Source organism: Sphaeramia orbicularis, chromosome 4 (assembly GCF_902148855.1).
Source record: "Sphaeramia orbicularis chromosome 4, fSphaOr1.1, whole genome shotgun sequence".
Classification (NCBI taxonomy): domain Eukaryota; kingdom Metazoa; phylum Chordata; class Actinopteri; order Kurtiformes; family Apogonidae; genus Sphaeramia; species Sphaeramia orbicularis.
Genome location: NC_043960.1, coordinates 43,706,092 through 43,722,827, shown reverse-complemented (window position 1 = coordinate 43,722,827; position 16,736 = coordinate 43,706,092). Strand labels below are relative to the sequence as shown.

At 38.7% G+C, this 16,736-nt stretch overlaps 1 pseudogene; it reads right to left on the bottom strand.

Annotated features, from left to right (window-relative positions):
- The window catches only part of LOC115417585 (transducin-like enhancer protein 4), a 139,878-nt pseudogene that overhangs the window by 10,988 nt on the left and 112,154 nt on the right, over positions 1-16,736 (bottom strand).

Genomic DNA, 16,736 nt, shown 5'->3' with positions numbered 1-16,736 from the left:
GGAAAATTGATGTTTATAAACTATATGGACAAAAATACTTGACCACATCATGGCTACAGCTGTAAGATGTCCTGTTCATGAGGATTTGAGATATAAAATCAATATTAATAATCAATATATTTATCACCACCAAAATTTTATCATTTGTTCCTTTTGCCAGTATCAATATTTCCTGAAAATTAGAGTTATCTTGCTAACAGACAAACTGACAAGCAGACAAACCCCGCTGAAAACTTAACTATATAATGACATTTGTCATTATTGTTTTGTATCCCAGACCCCTATTAGAAAAGAAACACCTGAATTCAACGTGTCCCAATACTTTTGTCCATATAGTGTATGAGTTAGGCAATTTTGCTATGAGGCTAATGAAGTGTAAAAATCCTAAAAGTGTACCATTCTTGCATATGTTCACATTAATTGATGACACATATTCTACACTGCCTGCACTCACATTGTATGCATGCTAAAGTAGGAACTGCATTTACAAAAAAAACCCCCAAAAAACAACTTACGGCTTGCCACCAGAAGAACCTGATAGAGAGGAGGACAGCCCAGGGGCCCTCAGGTGAGACCGGGAGTCATATGCCACCTGGTGGGGATGAGACATCAAAAAGACCATTAGGTGGAATTCACACTGCAGGAAAAAGATGTCCAGATCAGATATTTTCACTGACATTTTTCATGACTCTATGAATAGCACAAATCACACGGTATCATCATTTCTAATGTGGCTCACATCCACATATGTGGTTATAAATCATACAGATCTGATCTTTTGCAATGTAACAGAATTTATGTGACTTTTACATCACCGTAGATTGAGATTCATCACATCTCTACAAAGGAGGGAGTTAATCAAATACAATAGTGCAGTTCAAATGAGTGCAATATGAAACCCATACAGCAGTAAAATAAAAAGATGTAAGAGCAAAACACTAATAGGGACATTTTACTGCACACAGAGCATGTTCACAGTGTGTACTAGTAGATTTACTACAGGAAACCATCTCAACACTAATAAAACCAGTGTTTAATGAAAGTTGGTGAGATCAGGGACATGACCTGTTCACACAGAAACATGAGAAAAAAATAAGGTGAACAGCCAAACAAACAAAAACGAAATAGCAGATCTGAGCTGGAAATATTGGCAGGCAGCAGTGTGACTGGAACTTTAGAACTCCACAAATGCTCTATTTAACATTAGTTTAAAAGGTGAAACAAAAAGCAATAAGGCAGAATACTAACAGAAATAGAGTTTGTTCTGTTAGAAGTGTGCTGGCCCGTGTGATGACAGTAATAAGTCATGTATAAGTGTTATGTAGTCATGTATAAGTGCTTTTCCCCAGACTGATGACAAGGTGGCGAAGGGGTCGCTGTGGTGAACATCCTGTCTTAAGGCTGTGTAGGCTCATATGTGCAACCTCAAAAATGGAGGCGCATATGGAGCTTTGTGGACTACTGGAAATCAGAACAACTGTGACTGACTAGTGTTTGTGGTTTATAACGGTGGAGAGTGATGGTGAGGGAACCATGAATCAGACTGAGGAGACACTGATCATTTTAACCTCAAAAAAAAAACAATTACATGTTCCACATAAACCATTTCAGTTGCTTTTCTCTGTGACATTTTTTCCATCAAAAGTGAATTAAAGAATGCAAATTAAACTTTGACTGAACATGTAATGACTGAACACGGCCTGATAATGGCTCACACATGCATGTAGTTGTGGACGCTGTGATAACAGTCAGATCTATTCCAAACTATAAATCATACCTCAGCAGCCTTTCTACTCACCATGGGGCTTCGGGAATAGGCGCTGGCTGCTGCACTGATTTGTGGGGAGAGAGTCAGAGCGCCACCGAAACCTCCTGGACTGGCAAGTTCCCCATTCAGTCCTGCGTGGGACCACGCCAAAATGAGCCGGGTATGAACCGGGGGGCACAGACATGGGACTGCGGAGAGCTGGGAGAAGAGGGAAAGAGGACGGAGGGATTGATGGATGGTAAGAAAGTAGAGGAGGAACAACACAGAGTACACTGCACAAACACAGTTACAGAGGGGCACAGAAGAATGGAAGGGTGTTCTTTCACTAACTTTGATCTAGTTGTAAAACAGACCAGAGTCTGCACCTCTGGTCCACAGAGGGAATGAAAGTACACTGACAGCACTGAAGTCAAGGGAGTTAAGGGAATATCGTTCTAATAAATGTTCAAAACTCTGAGTCTTCTTGACAAATGTCTGTTTCTGGTCAGTGCTACGTCTGAATCAGTCTATACTGTATGATGACAGGGTCACACTAATGAATGAATAAGGAAATGAACAAACCGAGGTTCAACAGGATCAGTGGCATGAAGGACAGAGGAAGACTGGATGCAAATCCTGTCAATGTTCTAACAGTGGAATTCAAGCAACACTTTGACCTGTACATGACCTGTTTCATGTACAAGTAACATGTAGTTACATGTACATGAAATAATTTAAAAGCAGTATTTATTTTATTGGACTCTTTAGCAGAACTTAAAGATATCAAAATTACACCTTATACTCCTTATATAACATCTTCATGTTCTCGCTTAGAATCCCAAATCAGAAAAGGTTTGGAATAGTTGGAGAGTATGTTTAAAACAGAAAACAGTGATTGGATGTTGTGTTTCAGTATGTTCCACAGATTCTCTACTGGGGACGAGTCAGTACTGCAGCTGCAGGAATGGATGCATTTACAAATGAGAGGAAGTCAACCAGACAAAAATGAACTATATTGCGTTCATTATTTACAAAAAAATACAAGTGAAAGCATATTTTACTATGACTGCTCTATTTTTAATTAGCATGTTTCATACTGCAGCAACTGTTCTGATTTGGGATTGTAACTGTAACTGCTCACAAAACACGTTTCGAAGCTCTTACAGTTGCACATGTATGTGATAAAAATGTGTCCTTTTAACAGACTTTCACTCAGCATGAAAACTGATTAATGAAATGAGTTTTTGACTTAAATGAAGATAAATAAAATAAAGATTGTTGTGCAGTGACTGTCAGTAGCAACTGCATCTCCAGTTGAAGTTTCTAAGCCTAAACTTTTCTTATAGGAGGGAGCGTCACCCAGTGGGTCTGCAGCCGAGGCTGCTTTGCTGACCAGGCGAAGGCAGGAGGTGCTGGGGCCAGGAGCTCCTGGGGCACCTGGGGTAAGAGCCTCACGGTGCGACGGGGACGGGGTGCCAGACTTAGACAACGGAGACTGAGACTTATCCATTGCAGAGAAGTCACAGGAGAATTGACATAGAAATGAGGCCTGGCTGGTCTGTAATGTAGTTTGATTTACCGGTAGTAATGAACGACCTGCTGGAAGGAAGCAGTCACTTTAATATTTCAAAAAAAGAAACTAATTTGTCTCCATGTCACCAGTACAAAAGCATGTCAATAAATCCACAGCCTAGTATTTAGAATATACCCCATCTACACTAAGACCAAAGGATATCTTCCTCTCTTTACCTAAAGGAATGAAACAAACATGATGACACCACTCACAGACCGTTTAATCTGTCCTGAGTTGAGCAGCAATGACAGTTATACACCAAGATAAAAGTGTTCGGTTGTTTTTGAGTTTCCACTCATATACGCAGACTTAGACGTAGACAGAAACACTGGTACATGTGTCTGTCTCCTAAATATGTCTATGATGAACACATTCTACTGCCAGTAATACGATACCTCAAAAATTCCAAACTATAACCTATCTGTCTGTCATTGTCCACACAGATGCACAAAAACAGCTTTAAAAAACTACGGAAAGCATTTTGAAAAATCTGTTTTAGTGAAATTAAATGCTCTTTATATATCCCTAATGTAGAGACAAATGTTCGTCTAAATGTTTATTCTGAACACAAATTATACAAACAAGTGAAAAAGTAGGCAGAGTTTACTAATACCCCTGCCCGGTCACACAACACTTTACCCCTCCTGCTCACTGATACCCTACCTACCCAGGGATTAAATCTGAGTACTTACATTAAGTCTTTTCAAAAACGTTTTTAAAAAAATGCAAAAATTGAGAAAAAGGCACACGTAAAAAACATATAAGTGAAATTTGAGAAAGAAATCGGGTGAATATGCCAGCGAAATCGGTTGGACAAAATATTTATTTATACCTGGTATATATGTATTCCGGGGATATATATGTATTCTTGGTATATAAATATTCCTGGTGTATATATGTATTCCTGGTATGGGGTGGGCGGGGGTATAAAAACACTGTGCTGTGCTTTCAGTAAACTTTCTAAACTGTCCATCCATGTAAAGGTTCAACATGGTTTAACAGTGATCTTTTCATTGTCTTTGTGTAAGACCATAAATGAAAGCATAATGTGTACCAGGTCCACCCTCAGGGAATGAAGAGAGAAGAATAAGTTTTTATTATTAAAGAAATGGGCTCAACTCTTCAGGCTTATTAAAGCTGTTAAATGTACAGTAATATATTAAGGGAATGGAAACGCAGACAGAGCCCTGGTGGTCTGAGTCAGGGTACCCCCCCTCATGTGCATTATCTTACCTGTGCAGGGTCCTTGGCCTTCCCTGGAGTCGGGCTGCGGGGGTTGGGGGTTGAAGGGGCCTCTCCTGCACCCGAGGAGCCCGGTAGCTCTTTCCGAAGGGTGGGGGCCCGGTCCTAACCCGTTCCCGTGTGGGGAGTGAGGAGGGCTGCCCGCAGGACTGTTAGGCTCCTAAATGACGGAAGGAAATTAAAAATGCATTTCCACTTCCACTCAGAGTTTATCTATTCAGCCGGGGAAGACATTTTGTTTATGTAATACTAGTCTTTGGCCTCAAGATTCTGGATTCAAGTCCAAGTCCATTTCACTGCATTTCATTAACTTTAATTCTAATTCTATATTTATATAAATATTTATATAAATACAAATTCTTATTTTCTTATTTTTTAATTTTTTCCACTTGTTTGTGTTTTTTCTTCCTGTCTTTTCTCTGTATTTACTTGTTGTATGTTACTGCTGTTAACTGTGAAATTTCCCCACAGTGGGATAAATAAAGTCTTATCTTATCTTATCACTTTGACATAATGTGATCTTCATCCTTGTCCTTGGAATGGCTTCTCTTTTCTTTTCCTCCTTTTCTGTCTTTTAATTTTCAAGAACTATTGCAGTATAAATGCCTTTTTATTTTGGTGAATCACCATGGAAATTTGAGTGTCCTTTGAGCTACTTATGTTGACTCCTCATGTTAACAGCTGAGCTTTTTAAATTTATCTTCATCTTCTGTTTAGCCAAAAAAAAAAAAAGTTGAAAAAAAACTGCTGTTGCTCCTTTTAGAAACACTCTGTGCCTCTTGTGTGTACCAGCAGATGGAAAAGGCTTTCATGAAACATGCTGAAGGTGTGTGCTGAAGACTAGCAGGAGTATCAGAGTTTTTAAGATACACTCAGTTACAGGAAAAAGCAGCACATTCCACTATAAATGGGTACAACATGACCTCTGGTGTCCCAGTGCAGTGTGATTCGTGATTCGTAAAGGGACTCAGGGCTCAGAGCCCACGGTACACTGCATGAAACATTAGAGACTGTCTAGTACTATAGTGCATGGACTGGGAGATAATGCTGCTGTTACATGCTGCTTTCATCACCGAAGCCCCAGCGTCTGTTCCAGTGTTGAGCCAACACCGCCTCCCCCAGAACAGAGTGCTGCAGGTAAGCACTTCTCACTGGGTCACAGTGATCAGCACAGACATTTTAGTGCTTATATATGTACACACACACACACAGACACACACACACACACACACACCCACACACACACACAGACACGCAATCATCTCTTCAAACAGACCACACACCATTTATAGTGAGGTACTGTACAGGGTGGGGAAGCAAAATTTACAATATTTTGAGGCAGGGATTGAAAGACAGTGTATGACCAATTAGTTTATTGAAAGTCATGAGAATTTATTTGCCACAAGAAAATTGACAATAATAGAAAATGTTTTTATTCTGTGTCCTCCTTCTTCTCAATAACTGCCTTCACACGCTTCCTGAAACTTGCAGCGAGTGTTCCTCAAATTATGGGGTGACAACTTTCTCCCATTCTTCTTTAATAGTATCTTCCAGACTTTCTCGTAATAGTTTTGCTCATAGTCATTCTCTTCTTTCCATTATAACAGTCTTTATGGACACTCCAACTATTTTTGAAATCTTCTTTGGTGTGACGAGTGCATTCAGCAAATCACACACTCTTGACGTTTGCTTTCCTGATTACTCATATGGGGAAAAGTTTGTGAAAAGGTATGGATAATAGTGTTAGGTATGATTATGACATCAATATATGTTTGGTTTCAAACAATTGACTTAGTGCCTGCTGAGAAAAACAACTAAAGTTCATTGTAAATTTGCTTCCCCACCCTGTACATATACAAATACACACTCAGACAGAACTGCACACACACACACCACCACCACACACACACACACACACACACACACACACACACACACACACACCACACACGGATACTGACTGGCATGTACACTCAACACACTGTACATATTCCATTCTCTATAAAGAAAACATAACAAATACAGTTGTATAGAAGAATTTTTAACCTGTAAAGCCTAAACCATTAAATCACTGACAGAATTTCCCATGTATACGTTTAAATGTTGTATTATAGTTGTGATACATCGGCTCTCAGTTGCTCAACATATTATTATTTTTGAACACAACATGTCTAACAAATTGGTAAGCTCCTTTTCAGAATTGGCAACGTTCTTTTCTCCTTCCTCATTAATGACAATCTTGTAGTGTCACTGGAAAGGCCATTGGTCAACAAATTCCTCCCCCTTGGTGGATTATCTGTGTATTGCATGTATCTAATTGTGTACATCAGGTTTTCAAGAAAAAAAAAAAATCGCACCGATCATATAGAGGGGTTCAAAACTCATGTATCAAATATGATACGTTTGGCGTTATAGGGTTAAAAGGATGACCTCACCAAGACAAGAAAAAAACAAACATGTAAAAGCCACAAGACGAGAATTCTACAAATGATGTAACATGATAAAATAATGTAATGATACATAATAAATATTAAAAAGATAAAGTGAAGTAAGAAGGTGAAAATCATAAAACAAGATGAAATGATGTGACAACATAATGGGCCAAAATTACGTGCAAGTATGAGTACAATGTGACAAGACGAAAATAATGTAAAAAGATGAAAACAACTTAAAGAAAGAAAAAAAAAGGCGTAACAAGAAAAAAAAAAACGTAACAAGACAAAATTAGGTAAAAAGCTCAAACTATACCAGGACAAAAACAGAATAAAAGACATACGACAAAACAATGGAACAAGATGAATACAACGTGATACGACAAAACATAACCATTTAACAAGACAAAACAACATAACGCAACAAACAGAGAATTAACTTAATATGACAAAATGGCGTAAAGGATGTAAAAAGGCAAAAACAACGTAAAAGACACAAAAAAACCAACAAAACCAGATGAAAAACAATCCAATGTGACAAAAACTATGTAATAAGACAAAAAGCTGTAACAAGATAAAAAGGTAAGACGATGAAAACGATGCAAAAAAGGCAAAACTTAAGACTTTAAAGACACAAAGAAACACAACAAGACAAAAAAAAATCATAATATGAAAAAGTGACTGTCAGATTGTACTGTTTGTGTTATTGCCTAGCGAGCACAACTTGGCCAATGTCATATTATTTGGATACAGATGGTGGAGGAATCAGTAAAAAACATAAACATTATGGCAACTCATGATGACGTACTTCTGTATATGTGGACCCAGAGGAGATATGACACTCAATTTTAGGATATCAAACAGAAAAAGTTAGGGATTCCCCGCTTGAAAGTCACAAAGACACACACAGATACACACACACTACTCACCAGAGAACCTCCCTTTTTCTGCCATTATCCATATTTGTCATATTTTTTTTCCTCTTTTTCTCACTGTTGTACCAGTTTTCCAAATCACACATGAGACTCCTTGGGCTTTTGTAGCAGTATCAAAATACTGAGGGCTTAGATAAAACATATTTTGGTACACTGCACGAAGTATTTAAAGAACTAAAATATTCCAGAGGCATAAACGGCTTTGCATATATTAAAAGAAGCAGACTGCAGACTTATCTAATGAGAGAAAAGGAGGAGGTGAGGTCGGCGGAGAGGAGCGAGAACGAAGAGAAAGAAAAAAGGAGAACAGAAAAATGTTTCAAGAGGTCGGAAAGATAAACATTACACAGAAAAATCAAACAAAAAAAAAAAAGATGGTAGAATCTACGTATTTGTGGGTGTGTGTATGTGTGTGGACAGATGTGGTTCACAGGGAGACAACACAGTGGTGGCTGATAATGAGCTTACATAGTAGCTCTTCCTACTTACAAGCAAACTGCAGCACAAAGCTGAATTACCAACAGAGCTGCTGACTTATTTGTTGCACATTTGACATGCACTACTCAAACGCACAAAGCCCAAGGTTACAAAAAATTAAAAAAAACACCACATTAAGCAAGCAAAAACAAACAAAAAATGCACAGTAAAACACGAGGTTGGGAAAGTAAGGCTGAATTATTTAGATGGAGAAAAGAATCTGAAACAATTTTGTCTGTTTTTCAAGTAATCATGCCAAATAAATTCAGCAAAGAAAAGTAATTTCAACACATCAGCCTAGAAAAATGTGTTGGATTGGTCAAAAAGCAGTTGAGAGAAAAAATAGACTTAGCTTCCCATAAAAAGGCAAGACAAACTTAAATGAAAATGAACCAGCAAGAGCGTCGAAATCCATCCAGACAGGGTTACAGAGAGGACGGAGGGTGGTTCCTGCTGTGACAAGTACATCTATAGTTATTCCCATAAGTGACACCAGCCCCTCCGAACATCAGCTTCATGCTTTATTCATGTGTGGGTGCGTGAGAACCACTGTAGGATAAAGGCTGCTTGTAAGTTGTGGCTTTCATAAGGAAATCAAAGGTATTTTCTAGGACAGCAACGTACAGGTTTTACACAAGGACGTAGCTGTGAGGTGTGTGTGTGTGTGTGTGTGTGTGGGAGACTGAAGTGTGACTTTAGTGACTGAAACACTTTTTTTTCCATAGAGGAGAGCTGGAGGAAAACTATGAGTAAACACTGGTGGTGAAGGTGGAATATTTTGAAGAGCTCAGGAGAAAAACACAGACATTAAGTAGTTTCAGATCAGGAAATGGTTTAATGGTCGAAATTCTTTTACTTGGCTGTATGATTTATTTGAGAACAAATTGGTTACATATGTGAGTTTATAACCACTTGTTGAATGATAACAAGAAACAGCATTATATTTTAAGGATTTCTATGAAGTATTTCTGCTTTAAAAGACTCAAAAACAACTTTAAAGTGTTTCAAATAAAAAGACGTACACAGATGTCATCATGTCAGTGTGTTGTATTGTACAGATAAGAACTGAGTTTGTTCACAGCAACAGGCTGACGCATCTTTGAATGTAAACACGTAAATAATATTTAACTTTTAATTTTATAAGTTCTTATTTGTTGTTGTTTTTAATTGTACAGCTTTTTATGTTTTCAATCTCTTCTTGTATTTTATTCTTTTATTCTGGTTTTATCTAGTCTTCTGTATTTTTATTTATTTATTTATTTATTTTTAATCAATTCTTGTATTTTACGCCGTCATTTTTTTTTTTTTTCCTCTGTACAGCACTTTGGTCCACTGTGGTTGTTTCAAAGTGCTTTACAAATAAAGTTGGATTGGAATTTTATATTTATATAAATACCACATTTCTCATTTTTTCACTTTATATTTCATTTTTTACTTGTTTGTGGTTTTTTCTTCCTGTCCTTTTCTCTGCACTTGCTTGTTGCTGCTGTTAACTGTGAAATGTCCCATGGTGGGATCAGTAAAGTCTTATCTTACCTCACCTTACCTTACCTTACCTTACCTTATATGACCACTAGAGGGAGTAGTGAGTCACGCTGCCAATCTCACAAAAAACTAATGCCAAAATCCTTATGAACAACTTTAGAGTCAAAGAAAGTGATAAAGTGATAAAGTGATAAAAGCTAAAAGCGATGTTGTTTTCACCCCTGGACAACAGCTCCAAATTAAAAGAATGGAGTTTGATGGTGAAATTGCAGCGTTTCTTCTACACGGATGAGATTGATAATGAGGTTTATGAAGGTATATAAGTTTTTATGTCACATTCTCATCTTTGCTAAATTGCTTGTTTGTTGATCCACGGTTCAGACTACGAAAGGTCTGACTTTGTTTGGATAAACAGATCTATTTGTGTAGATGTTTAGTACAGTTACGGACAACACAAACTGTACAGAAAACAGATGATTGGTGGTTTTACTGTGGCTGTTTCCTGTCTTACATCAGAGCTAAGCTAACAGAGCTATGATGTAAACTATCAGCTGATGCAGCACATGAAGATTATATATGTTATATTCGATAATATCAAGATACAGATGAGTAAACGATGAACTTCCCACTTTAAAGGGGCCTTATTTTGTTAAACCTACTTTTATTAGCCTTTAATTAATTTATTTGTGTATTTGGACCCTAATAGTTCATAAAGTTTGAATTTGAACCCTCCAGGTGCTGCAAAACTATCTTTATATTCATTCTGCCAAAAATCAAGTGGATTTCTACAACCTGTTTTAATTCCTTCCTAATTTGTTACGTTTTAGTTACGTCACAATATTTGCACATACAAGGTCAAGACTTCAGATGAACATTTCTCTGAGTACGCCATAACTGTTTGTCAGCAGCAGCAGTTGTAGTGAAAACTGAAAATATGTCCAAGCTTCGAGCTGATTAACTAAATGTTCAGTTGTTGGTTGTATTAATGAAGTCAAGTGGCTGAACGGGACAGAGCAGCACGTCAACAACCTGGAGGGGGTGGGGTCATGTGCATTTAAAGGGCCAGCGCTCAAAACAACCTTTCATTACTCAGAAATAGGGTTGAACATGGACCTGTGGAGTTAAATTAATGAAGACTTCAGACCCAAGCACAGCATTTACAGTTTATGTAGACCACAGGGAAATGTTTTAAAATGCATAATTCCATTTAAAAAAAGTAAAATATCACCCTTTAACAAACAGTGGTCTGTTATGAGATGTAGCATTAATCTGTTTTGCTAAGCATGAGTGCATTCTAGTACAGGACTTCCCCTTGGTATAGATCGTTTATCTGTCATGTAAATCCAAATATTTAAGTAATAAAGTATGATTGGTAACTCTGAAGGTGTTTGAGATGCTATTTTTATGCAATAATTTATTATTTGGTTAAAGTTATAATATAATTTACAACATCTCTACTTATTAGCTAGCTAGTTTTTATTTAAGTCATGTCAGATGAGTAGTTATTGTACATGTTCTCAAGACCAGCATGACATCAGTACTTTCGGATTTGCATTTTTTTTTTTCCATTAAATCTCCTGCTCTGACCTGGTTATCTCCTATTTACTCATATGTAACTGGTGAAGTATGAACTGGGGTAGACATTCTCCTAATCACTGACCTGTCATTCACACCTAAAATTAATATGTACTGTTTGTGATTGAGTCCAACTGGACAGTTCTAAGAGCAGCCATTCCCACCTGACCTTCAAATACGTCTCCACGTGTCTCAAATGGTCACTTCTGACTGGATCTCATTTTTCTGCTCTACATACAAACAAGCTCATGGTTGGCTTAAAACATGGTACGAAGTTTCATTTCAAGTCTACCAGTCTGCATTTGTAGTGTTTCTTCTCTCAGTTTCCTACACCACCATCCAGCTGAAGTCTGAGTGGGTCTTCAATGTGTTCACACCTTGCTTTAGAGTCCACATGAGACAGTACCAGGACACATGTACATGTCATTGGTCTACTTAATAAATGGCAGAGATAGAAAACTCACTTCATTGGAGACGTCAACAACCAGGTTGTCTTCACTCTTCTCTCCATCACTGTCCTGATGAACAAAGAAAGACAAAAAAACATCTGAATATGTAGTAAAATAAAACAGCAGATGTTTCTGCCTTTCTCTGAGATACGATACTTACAGTACCGTGCAAAAGCCTAGATCTGTTGTATTTGAGAGGTCGAAATGATCATACATATTTATTTCTCATTCTCTTTTCTTTAGATTAAACAAGAAAATACTGGAAATACGAGCACAACCTTAAAAGACACACAAAAAACTACCTAAATGGGTTTTAAAGGTTAATGTCATTATTTAGTGTGACCTCTGACCCCATGAGAAGAATCAGCACAACCAGTTAGAAACATCTGACATGTGTTGAATGAACCTGGTAACCAAAAATCTCACACTGTCTGAACAAAAGAGTTAAAGATATGCTAAACGCAAATGGAGGTCATATTAAATACGACCACTTTGTTTTACTGAAGCTGTTTTTTTCCTGAAACTTTTGTTTTTAATGCTGTTCATACTTTACATATACTCAAAATGCATCTTTATACTGAGACTGACAAATGCATGTGTGGTCATTTAGAACTTTGATAATCCAGCAAATCTAATGTTGGCCTAGGACTTTCACACAGCACTGTATATTTTGACAATAATAACATAGATAGACTCACACTCACACACACTGAAAGAGCACAAGTGCACACACAGATCAATATATCAATAACCCTGGCCTCTCTGCTTCTTTCAGTTATCTGTCCACCATACAACATTTAACACAGATAGTATATACCTCATAGACTCAGCAAACATGTCCGTCATATAAACATGCTTCGACACCCCCCCCCCCGCCCCCAGCCCTCACTCTCACTCACACACACACACACAGACACACAAAACACTCTTCCTCCATCCATGACACATTTTCACTCTTGGTCTAGCCATCTACTCGCTCTTTTTCTCTCTGTCCCTTTTTCTAGGGTGAGAACGATGGCACTTAGTCGCCATGGCAACGGTGCTTTGATGTGATCATGGCCTGATATTCCTATTGACATCAGTGTGGAGTGACATCAGTACCTAATTATACAAAGCCAAAACAGGGCTATGTGCACAGCCCGCCTGGAACAGAAATACAGAAACAGACAGCGTGAGAGCAACGGAAAGCAGCAAAAGCAAAAAAAAAAAAAAAAAAAAAAAAAAAAGGTGGGGAGTGGGGTGGGTTGAGCGATGGAACAAAATGAAAAGAAAACAGAAAAGACAGAGAGGGAGAGTGAAAAGCACGAAAAAATGAGAGGCGACGATAAAGAGACAGAGAGAGATACGGAAGAGCAAAAAGGCAAACAGAGAAAAATGGGGGCTGTAATGTGGCTCGACAGAGAGGAAGAGAGAAAAAAACATTAGGAAAGTGGAAACTATCTGTGCTTGTTCTCGCTCTGAACTAATGGGGAGATTTGGACTGTTGTTGTTGATGCCAAACTGATTTAGCTGGAGGCCGTCATGCACAGACAGACTCCCAGTGTCAATCAATCCTCCAGACTGCAAACACACAGCCATCTAATTCATTACAGCTATCTGCCTTGGCTGTCTTTCTTCTGGCGTTACATTGCCTCTGGCGCTCTCCTCATCCCTATTGGACCCATCCAAACCAAACACGACTCTAATTGGCTGCGGGCCCTGACACCAGTGTGGCCTGTAATGTCCCACACAATAGCCGTGCTTCCATAAAATTTCAAGTGTAGTGAAAGAGTTGCTAAAAAAGAAAATGAAAATTAAACTACGTTGTGTAATATTGTCATACGCAGGCTGCATTCTACAGTAAACAGAGTACAAGTAGAGCATTGTGTTGATGTTTTCTTTCTAATTTTTTTTTTTTTTTCAGACCAAGGAATAATTTTGTCTCCTCATCAGCCCACACTACCTGTTGCTACAGGGCTCGTGACTGCGACTGAATTACGGTTGCATGCGCCTGAGAATTTCGGTAGTGCGACTGTTTTTGAGATTATGATCGCACGGTGCGCCAATAAAAAAATGAGCAAAAATTAATACGTGCGCCTAGAATAATGGCTGCAGAAGTAACTCGTCAGCTGAAAATAAACAAGCTCCACGCCCCGCTGACTGAAGCGGAAAATCTAGTCCCCGCCCCCCTCGCATGCGCATCTCTGCGGATGGTCCAACACTGCATGACTTCGATGCACTGCCAGCGGTCAGGAAGTACCTACACTCTGGCACCAGGTCAAGGAGGCCTGACTTCAGGCGTGGTGTAGACCACAGTGACTAAGGGCCTTTAGGCCATGAAATAAAAAAGTTGGTTGTTGCAAATAATGGTGTGATTCATCTTTCTTCTCCAAGAACCAACTAAAGTATATACCACACATTGACAATTGTTTTGCACCTGTGTCAATGTAAGCTTTTTCTTTCATACTCTATTCAAATACTTTATTCTAGGTTGTTAACATTGCTTAAATACATATAGGAATATTACTTGGTATGGCCAAGAGTTTTGCTTGTTCTCCAAATTTTTTATATAATAGTGGTGCGCCTAGATTTTAGCCTGTGCTCCTAACTTTTTAGGGTTAGGAGCACAGTGCTCCTAGGTCAAAAAGTTAATTTTGAGCCCTGTGCTACCACCAGCTATGTTTTCCTGCTTTATGAAAACATCCAGGAAGATGCTACAGCTGATCAGTCATGCTTGCTATGTGATAACTTTCCATTATGTGCATTATCACTCCAACAAAACAAAAAGGCAAAAACCACCTCAAGTAAGTGGAAATTGAGGAAGTTTGATAAATTTTGACATTCTCACAAACATTTTTTATTGCAAGAATTCAACATGCATAAAATACATTCATGGACACGCTCTCCAACAGACACAATTAAAGGTCAAATTTTTTTTTTTTTTCACTTAATTAGAATTGGAGAGTAGAGAGAAACAGTATGGGAACGACATGCAGCAAATAGCTTCAGGCCAGAATCAAACCCACTGTAATAAGTCCTCTGCTCATATGATACACACTCTACCATGTGAGTCACCCAGGCACCTCATATTTGTTACATTTTGCTGTAATTTTAATATTTATCTTTTGTTGCTGTATCCTATTACATGCTGCTAAAATGACACCATTTTCTCACAGCCATCCTAAAAGGGTTTGCCTGTAAAATATTCTATTGACAGAACATAAATAATGTAAATGCTTACATAAGAGTGTGGTGGGAGAGGTTCTTTGTCATCACAGCGCCTCCTCTTGGCCTCGGCTCCTCCTTGCGAGGAGGTGTACCCTCCAGATGGGCCCTGGCGCTCCTCATTTGGCTGACTGTCTGTTGATGACACTGACTTACTCTGAAGAAAAAAGACACGGAAGAGGCCATACATCAGTTTAAACTGTTTGAAGTCAAGTCGCGTGATACTGCCAGGCTAATTCTTAAATGAGAATTAGTCTGGGTCTAGTCTCGGATCAGTTTTGATTTCTAAGACATGTTAAAAACAAGCTCAGGCCAAAATACATTTGGATGCGATTGGGCAGACCTACAGCCAATCAGAGCAGCGCTAAACTGACCTGGTTTGATTCCCAGGTTAAAGTCAAGCAGTGTTTCCTGTGGAATCTGTGTGTGCGGATTGGCCGGTTTTTGTCCTACATATTCAATAAGTAGGCCTACTCAGTGTAGAAAAAAATCCTTCACATTCTGATCTTCCGGTTACCTCAGAAAGGTGTGGTGTCACGTACAATTTTTACCCCCGTGTTATTTTTTGTACTTCCAGTGTTTTTGCACGTGTACAACATGGGTAAATTTGGTACATCATGCAGCATGCTGGTTTTACACCCATATTATTTTTATCCCTATTCACTGTGTAGTTCTGAATATCCAAATAAAGTAAACTTTACTATAGTAAATGATAAGTAAACGGGGTAAATTCAGTACAACAGGTTTCACTACCGGATGTTTACATTGAAAAGAATGCTCCAAACCGTCGAGCATGCGCATAATTCTTAGGGGGTAAAAAAAAATATGGGGTTAAAAATCGTACAGTGGCATGGAGCACGCGGCTTCTTATTGAAATAGTAGGCCTATTATATATCATACATATGCATAATAAGTCTAATGTGTCAGTGATGATTTTTTTGTATCAAATGTATGGTGTGGTGGCAAGGATTTTGCTGCGGCGGTGTACCACGGTGAAACCTTATCAGTGGAAATGCTGAAGTCAAGTTAAAACAAAGAGATGAACATCCACATAAACAAAATAAGTAGATTATAAAAGTTGGGGAAGCATCTCTGCAGCCTATTCCTTGGCAAAGACAATGAAAAGTCCATCCATTACACACACACATACACACACACACAAGTCACAAAACAAAAAACAGAAGAAGCGCAGACGTAAGCAGCGCAGGTTAAGTCGTACACAGAAAGAAGCTCACAGGACAGCCCATAAAGCTAATTAGTGCTCTCCCCTCGACACACCAGTCTTCATGTAAAATATGACTCTCATTAATGGGCAATAAAGCTGTGCAGGCATATTTACTAATACAGCCACGGTCTGGTGCTGGGAAAAACCAATCAAAGCACTGTGTGGTTTTGCGCTGGTGCAGAGGCCAGAGGTTTGGTGAGGGCCACTTGTTATTCTTTGTCCCGCGGGTGGAGAGGACAAAAACAGTGAGGTTTGAACACAGGAAGGAGCCCACAGGAAGGAGAGCTGGACAGAGGAGAGGACCAACCACACAATGGACCTCAGTGCAGCTCAACAAACTTCCCTCTCTTCTTCTTTCTTCTTTCATGACTTCCTCTTGATGTCCCTTTCTC